General features: G+C 39.9%; 1 non-coding gene across 1 annotated transcript; it reads right to left on the bottom strand.

Annotated features, from left to right (window-relative positions):
- Positions 1 to 7,560: 7,560 nt before the first annotated feature.
- Trnag-ucc (transfer RNA glycine (anticodon UCC)) lies at positions 7,561 to 7,632 on the bottom strand. Its single transcript has one exon. It is a non-coding gene; the product is annotated as a tRNA-Gly (tRNA).
- Positions 7,633 to 8,457: the final 825 nt, after the last annotated feature.

The raw sequence follows: 8,457 nt of genomic DNA, 5'->3' as shown, positions 1-8,457 counted from the left end.
AAAATGACTAATGACGGCCCAAGTAGGGAGGCCTTTCCGAAGCAATTTGTCTGAAGCGAAACGTGGACCATAAGCAGTCCAGACAAGAGAAGAGTAGACACTTTTGCAATTTGCTAGTTCAGAAGAGTTCAGAAGATTAGATAGGTGTATTGTGTATTTGAGGAGATATTAAACAGAATTGGGGATACACGAAATTTGTGGTATAGCTTCACTAATAGAAATAATCGGTTTATGAGCGTCAATTTACTATTGGGGGAAAGTTGGGCCGGGGGGGGGGGGGGGGAGTTGAAATTGCAGCATTCAAGTTCAAATGGATGTGAGCCGCAGCAATTATACGGAGATGAAGAGGCGACAGAGTAGCGTGGAAAGCTGCATCAAACCAAACTAGGCCTCGGACAGAAGACCACAACAGAAACACAGAAACAATATTGAATCTGTTGCGCAGATGATCCAGTACTCAAGAACGTTAATTATAGAATAGACAGACGTATGAGGTCGATTACAAATAATTTCAAGTATTACACAAAAGCCAACCAATTCTTAGTTTTACAACACGAGCAAAAGATAACTTTACCAGAGACATCTGCTTACTGATACTTGAGAGAGAATGTGCTTCCTACAAAAGCTCACGGATTTGGGAAGCACGTCTGGAGATCGTTATCCACGTTGGCACATCCTCCGGAACTAACACAAAATCTTTTACGGCCTCACCGTACCTTCTTCTGGTGGGTTGTTAGCTATTCTTGAAGGTATTAATCCACGTACCTCTACCTGCCTTTTCTACAGGTCAAGGTTTCCAAAGGATATGGAGATGCAACGGCTAGAATAGTTTCATTAGACATTGAATGTGCAGACGATCGGAATCACCGAATTTATTCTCTACACTGGAGATGTACTTGCAATTCCTCCTTATATGATAGAAAAATACTACCTAGTCGCGTCCAAATTTCACTAAAAACTTGATTATAAGGGACATAAAAACTCTTCTTACCAAATACGTATTTAATAATATAGTAAACAACTTAATTAGGCAACGAGTAAATCGTAAAAGAGTAACAGTACAAAGCTAGAATTTAACTTTCGCGTGGTAATTGCTGCATACGATAAATCTACTCCGAAACTGGGAAAAAGTCGACAGTAAGATAAACGGTTGAAGAACTCGAAAAGAAGTAGGCAAGATACACGGTGCATGAAGCGATGTAATTAAGAATATGAACAGTTAATCACACTGAAGGCACCGTACAGAACATCCACAGCAAATTCGCAGTTTTGCTTTCATGGCAATGTCTGACTCAATCTAGTCATCAGACATGTACTTTTTAAATCTTAGGTAACACATCGCGCAATGTAAAGGTCATTAAAGTTACACTAATGAGCCAAAACATTATGACCACTTGCGTAATGGCTTGTTTGTCGATCTGTCGAACGAAATACATCACTGATTTGCATATCAGGTATCCGACAGTTTGTAAATAGGTTTATGGAGCTATGTCACATTAGATGTCTACGCATAGCTCACGTAATTCGCATCAAAAACGGGCCACTGATTTGCGTTCGCGGTGATGGCGCCCGAAAACGACCCAGAAATAAAAATGGAAATGGCGTGTGGCTAGGGCCTCCCGTCGGGTAGACCGTTCGCCTGGTGCAGGTCTTTCTATTTGACGCCACTTCGGCGACCTGCGCGTCGATGGGGATGAAATGATGATGATTAGGACAACACAACACCCAGTCGCTGAGCGGAGAAAATTTCCGACCCAGCCGGGAATCGAACCCGGGCCCTTAGGGTTGACAGTCTGTCACGCTGACCACTCAGTTACTATTTTTTTTTTTAATATAAAACCTTTATTAAAAAAAAACAATGTTACACATTGCAAATACATACTAAGTTATACATACATGAAGTTATTTGAACAAAGCGGTTTGATCATTTCAATTGCGCTGACATTAAGGAAAGACAACAGAAGATTGTGTTACTGACTAAATCACCAGAAAGAATTAAATTAAGCATAAATACTTGAGAATGGCGGAAAGGAGATATATAATAAAGTTGACTAGCCTTCCAACTACACTTACTGGACGTTAATTGAATCTAAGTATTTGAAGTGATCAGATTTATATAATCAGTCTTTCACTGCAAAAATGAACAGGGCAATGTGCCAGCCATTGAATATTACATTTATCGGATAGAATCTTATGGTTTTAACCAATCGATAAGGAGATTTCTATAAAAACTGTCTATTTCCAAATTTCTACTATAATCCAATAATGCACCTTTCATGATTTGTGTTTGGCACTATTAGACACACAATCTCAATGTCACATAAGTTCTGTACATTAGCTTATAAATTTCAAAAAACTACTCTCTGAAGTACAGAAAGCACACATCATAAATATACTGTAAAATCTTAAATAGTATCCTTAAGGTAACTACAATACATCACTGTCAACACAGTCTTCTTTTTTATATTAACCAATGCCCATTCTTTCAAATACAATTTTTAGCATATTACCGAACTTTTTCTTGTGATTCGAATAGCTTCTAATTTTGTGGAACTCACACAGCATGTGTACCTTGAACTCTATGATGCTATCGGATCCTAATTTGTTAAGGACGTAGTTAACAAAATTTCCCAGCAACCAGTACACAGCGTTATTTTTTGCTTCTGGGAAATAGCGTGCTTCAGGCCTGTTTATCAATGACAGCGATATATACTCAGGGGATGTTCTTGTAATCAGAGCTATTTGCTCCCGGATCCACTTCCAACTATTCATGTGACCACTGCAAGTATATCGATGAACTACTGTGTCAACTAGATGGCATTGTTGACATAAATTTGTTTCACAGAGTCCGATTGCGTGCAGTCTTTCATTGGTGCTAACTATGTTGTTAACTGTCTTGTACCATGACGTTTTTATATTAGACGTGAGCACATTAGAACTAATGTTTTTCCAAATCTCAGTCCACTCAATGTTTGGAAACTGTCGTTCTATTTTGTTTCTTCCTTCGCTTTTCTTTCGTTCCCGCATTATGGCTCTCGATGTTAAGTGTCGGGACTGCCTGAGTTCGACACTGACATAACTAAACTCAACATAGAAAATCCTCACGTGCTGTAAGCGACTGTTGATATTCTGCACGTCAATCGGGGGAAGCAGGCTTGGAGGTTTAATGATCTCGAAAAGTTGGCTGGTTATGCTTTCTCGCGAGTCTCTTATTAAATTAACTTGCCTTTTGATAAAAAGAGCAGAGGCTTTATCCGTTATATCAGTTAATCCTAGTCCACCATTTTTAGGATCTAAAGTGGCTACTTTAGCAGGTACTCTGAACACTTCACCTCTCCACAAAAATTTTGTGATTTTGGACATCATTCTCCTCGCTATCATTCTCGGTATTGGAAACAGCTGGGCAGTATAATAAGCCTTAGCAAGGATGCATGAGTTGATATACTGTGTTCTTTGAACTTGGTTCATATATCGAGTTAAGTTCTCTACAATGGCTCCTTGCACTTTATCTGCTGCAACTTTCCAGTTTAAAGCCGTCATTTTCATAGGGCATGCTGTCAGGGTGATCCCAAGTGTTTTATGTTGTCGGACTAATTTTGCCCACTCGACGTTGATATTATCAAAACCTCTGAGATTTAACATCTTACTTTTTTTTCCGTTTGCATTGGCTCCAGATGCTCTACAGTACGAATCAATCACTGTTGCTAGCGTGGTTACCTCGTCATTATTCCTTATAATTACCCCTATATCGTCAGCATAACTGTTTTGTTTCCTGATAATGTTAAGCCTTTTAATGTAGCATGGACATGTCGGAGGAAAGGTTCCAGCGAAATTGCGAAGAGCGACATGGACAGAGGACTTCCTTGAGGAACACCTCGTTGTATTTGCATCGGCCTGGATTGTTGACAATTCACCGCTATTTTAGCATTTATTCCAGTTGCTATGTTCTTAATCAACTGTATAACCCTATCGTTGAAACCTATTTTCTTCAATGTCTGTAGAAGATATTCATGGTTTACTACATCGAACGCCTTATAAAAATCTAAAAACAATAAAGCACACTTTATGTTTGTTACAGAAGTTATTGCAATGATATCCCTGAATTCCGCTAGATTTTGAAAAATGGTTCTGCCTTGCGCACAGTTCTGATGTTGACTAATAATTTTATCTGTAAGGCATGAAATTCTCTTGTTTATTATTCTAGCTATTAATTTATAATCAGAATTCAGCAATGAAATTGGACGAAAGTTATTTAAATCTTTGTTTCCATTATTTTTTGGCACCAGAACAATTTTACTCTCCTTAAACTCAGCCGGAATCATTTTACCCTGAATAACCTCATTTACAATGTCCGTGATTTTCGCACCTACTATTGGCCAGTAACGGACGTAGAATTCTGCTGGCAGACCATCCGGTCCTGGGGATTTTTTTGGTGGCGAGGCGCACAGAGTCTCATACACGTCTTCTTCACTGACAACCTCGAGAAAATTTTCGTTGTCATCTTCTGTCAGCTGTGGGGCTAGGATGTCAAGGAATTCTTCCAAGGAAGCATCACTACTTTGATGTACAGAATATAGCTCGCAATAATAGCGATAAATCTCGTTCATGATATCCTGCTGGGTTCTGAGAATCGTGCCGTGTTTTGTTCGAATTTCTTCAATAAAAGTCCTTCTCCCGTTTTTCGTATGCTTCACTAAATGATATAGGGAAGTAGTTTCATCTGCTGACACCGATTTTGCCTTCGATTTTATTTTCAACCCTTCCATTTGACTTCTCTTGATGTTAAGTAACTTGGCTTTGACTTTTTTTATGTCTGCTATCCGAAGTGAGGAACCTGCTGAGACTTGATCATATAGATCTCTCAAAACGGAATAGTAATACTCTATAGTGCATTTCATTTCCCTTGCGCTCTGGGCACTGTATTGAATAAGAACTTTCCCCAACTTTGGCTTTGCCATTTTAACCCACCAGTCAATAGCAGTGGCATATCTACTACGGGCTCGCAGGCATATTGCCCATGTTTCTTTAATCAGATCTTCTAAATCATGATTAACTAACAAGGAAGTGTTCAAATTCCACTGATTCTTGAACCGGCGAACCGGCTGTCTTGTTAGATTTATGCAAGCTAAGACACTTGAATGGTCTGAAAAGTACGTAGGAATGGTTTCTACTTTTGTCACGGAAGTTACAAGATTTTTAGAAATATATAGTCTATCAATCCTGCTACGTGATGTTGCCGTGACATAAGTGAACTCAACAATGGAGGGGTATTTGATTTCCCATATATCCTTTAATTCTAAACCAGTAACTAATTGTTTTAGTTCACTTGAGAAATTAAAATTAGGTAACTGATCTTTTCGATTTAAAACACAATTAAAATCACCTCCAAGTAATAACTGTCTTGGTGATTTCCTTAACAAATATATCAAGTCATCTTTGAAGAAACGTGCCCTGTCAGCTCGATGAGAACTTCCTGAAGGGGCGTACAAGTTGATGATAGTCACATCATAGATATTTAGTCCTATTCCCCTTCCGGATTCCAGTCGTTCCACCTCGCTTACTGTAATCCCTTCCCTTACCAAAATAGCTGTTCCAACACTTGTTTCGGGAGACACATTTATGTAACTGACAAAACCGGGAATTACCAAATCCGAAATTAGAACTTCTTGTAACAGGGCAATATCAGTCGCGGATTCGTACAAAAATTCCTTAAGGGCCGATAATTTCAAACAGGTCGTGATTTTATTTATGTTTATAGTGGTGACAGAATAAGATTGCGTCATTGTGCTGTCACTATGTAGTTGTTTTGTTGAACTAATTTAGTTTACTGTGGTTCAGGGTTCAGTGAAGCTGTAACAGTTTTCTCGGAAGGCTGAGCATGGAATAACACTTCAATCAGTTTATTAGTTACTGTCCCGTTTTTTTCTACTTCTGATGTTTTCTCTTGTACCGCAAGCAGACTGATGTCCTGGTAAACTTTCTGATTTTTCCTCCAGTGATTCGTGTACGACCGTTTCGGACTGAACATTCTTTGGGCTTGGGTCGCCCCTACTGGATTTTCCTTTCCCTTGGTTACGAGCTACATTCTCATTTGGTTGCGTCGGTATTTTACTTCGCGGCTTATCTGGAGCAGCAGCAGACGCTTTAGCAATTTCGGTTGCCGGCGCCTGCCCTGAGGTGTTGACCGTGATTTCAGTTTGGCCACCACTTCCTCGTTCTTTATTAATTTCACTCACTTTCTGATCGAGGGAAACAAATGGAGACTGCAGTTTTGCATCCTCTCCCTGAATTTGGTTATTAACAGATAGATTCTGATCTTTGCAATCGGTTACTGCACCTGTTGTTTCTTGCAAATTAATGCTGCTTACACCCCTTTCATTTTCTGGTACCGTATGTGTATTATCTTTCTGTTCATTAGTTTCCATTCGCATTTTGCCTTCAGGTTCCTCTGCCTTCTCATCGCACTGTTTTTGCTTGCGAAGTGAGGGAGTGGGACAAGACAGCTCGTCCTCTGAACAACTATCAGTTATCTCCAGAGGTCGTTTTTTCGGTTGCATTTCAGTTTCACGAACAGTGGCAACGGGGTTTCCTTTTGTTGTTAACGGGGGAAATTGACTGTTATCGTGAAGGGAGACATCAGCTTGTCCCGCTGCGTTAACATCCTCAACCAGTTGTTCCGGGCTATTCTTTGGTAACAGATCATTTAAGGTAAGCTTCTGACGCTGTATCAAATTACTTTTGAGCACAACAGTTCGCCGCGGACATTCCTGTCTGAAGTGGCCGGTTTCGTTACATATATGACATGTAGCTTCCTGACCTGTATAAACAATTTGTGCCTTATACCCACAAACAGTTATGTGAGACGGAATATTCGTCTTAACGTCCATCTCTACACAGCGGACCCCGTTAAAACACTGCAGTTTAAAGCGAGGCGACCATCTTTCATTTGCAATTGATTTAACGTCTCCGTAGTTTAAAAGAGCTTCCTTAATCTTATCATTTTCAATTTCAATGGGGAGATTCAAGACACGAACGGTTTTGTAATGAATGTCCGCTCTATAGATGGAAACCTTACTTTTATAACCATTTCTATGCACAAAATCTACTTCGTAGCCCCACTTTCGTAACACTTTATCAACAGTCGAAGCACTGATTAACTTGACAAAAACACAGTATTTTTCCTGATCCAGTTGCCAGGTATGAACGGTTTCAGAATTTAGACCAATTACCTGTGTAATCCAGTCATCTATTTCCAGGGATGTCGGCTGAACAGGACGGGATTCTTTGTCAAAAGCAAATACCAGAGTATTCTTCCTGAGGTTTGTAGCCATGGTTAATCCAGCGAAGCAATTTCGGTTAAACAACCGAAATTCCAAGTAGCAGCAGCAAGACCAGAAAGAGCGATCAGATCACAAGGAACAGGAACGAACACGGAGATTAACGGACGGACGGCACTCGGCGAAGCACAAGTACAGCGATGTAAACACTGAAGTGCAGCGCAACAGTTAACAGCGGCTGAAACGGAACTGAAAGTACTCATACGCGAAATTGAAAGCCTGCTGCGGCGGCCGGGAATCGAACCCGGATCAACTGCTTGGAAGGCAACTATGCTGACCATTACACCACCACCGCACACCTGCCTTTTCTACAGGTCAAGGTTTCCAAAGGATATGGAGATGCAACGGCTAGAATAGTTTCATTAGACATTGAATGTGCAGACGATCGGAATCACCGAATTTATTCTCTACACTGGAGATGTACTTGCAATTCCTCCTTATATGATAGAAAAATACTACCTAGTCGCGTCCAAATTTCACTAAAAACTTGATTATAAGAGACATAAAAACTCTTCTTACCAAATACGTATTTAATAATATAGTAAACAACTTAATTAGGCAACGAGTAAATCGTAAAAGAGTAACAGTACAAAGCTAGAATTTAACTTTCGCGTGGTAATTGCTGCATACATTAAATCTACTCCGAAACTGGGAAAAAGTCGACAGTAAGATAAACGGTTGAAGAACTCGAAAAGAAGTAGGCAAGATACACGGTGCATGAAGCGATGTAATTAAGAATATGAACAGTTAATCACACTGAAGGCACCGTACAGAACATCCACAGCAAATTCGCAGTTTTGCTTTCATGGCAATGTCTGACTCAATCTAGTCATCAGACATGTACTTTTTAAATCTTAGGTAACACATCGCGCAATGTAAAGGTCATTAAAGTTACACTAATGAGCCAAAACATTATGACCACTTGCGTAATGGCTTGTTTGTCGATCTGTCGAACGAAATACATCACTGATTTGCATATCAGGTATCCGACAGTTTGTAAATAGGTTTATGGAGCTATGTCACATTAGATGTCTACGCATAGCTCACGTAATTCGCATCAAAAACGGGCCACTGATTTGCGTTCGCGGTGATGGCGCCCGAAAACGACCCAGAAATAAAA

The sequence above is a fragment of the Schistocerca serialis genome, chromosome 8 (assembly GCF_023864345.2).
Source record: "Schistocerca serialis cubense isolate TAMUIC-IGC-003099 chromosome 8, iqSchSeri2.2, whole genome shotgun sequence".
Taxonomy (NCBI): domain Eukaryota; kingdom Metazoa; phylum Arthropoda; class Insecta; order Orthoptera; family Acrididae; genus Schistocerca; species Schistocerca serialis.
Note: the sequence above shows the minus strand (reverse complement) of the source record. Positions and strands in the feature narration are given on the sequence as shown.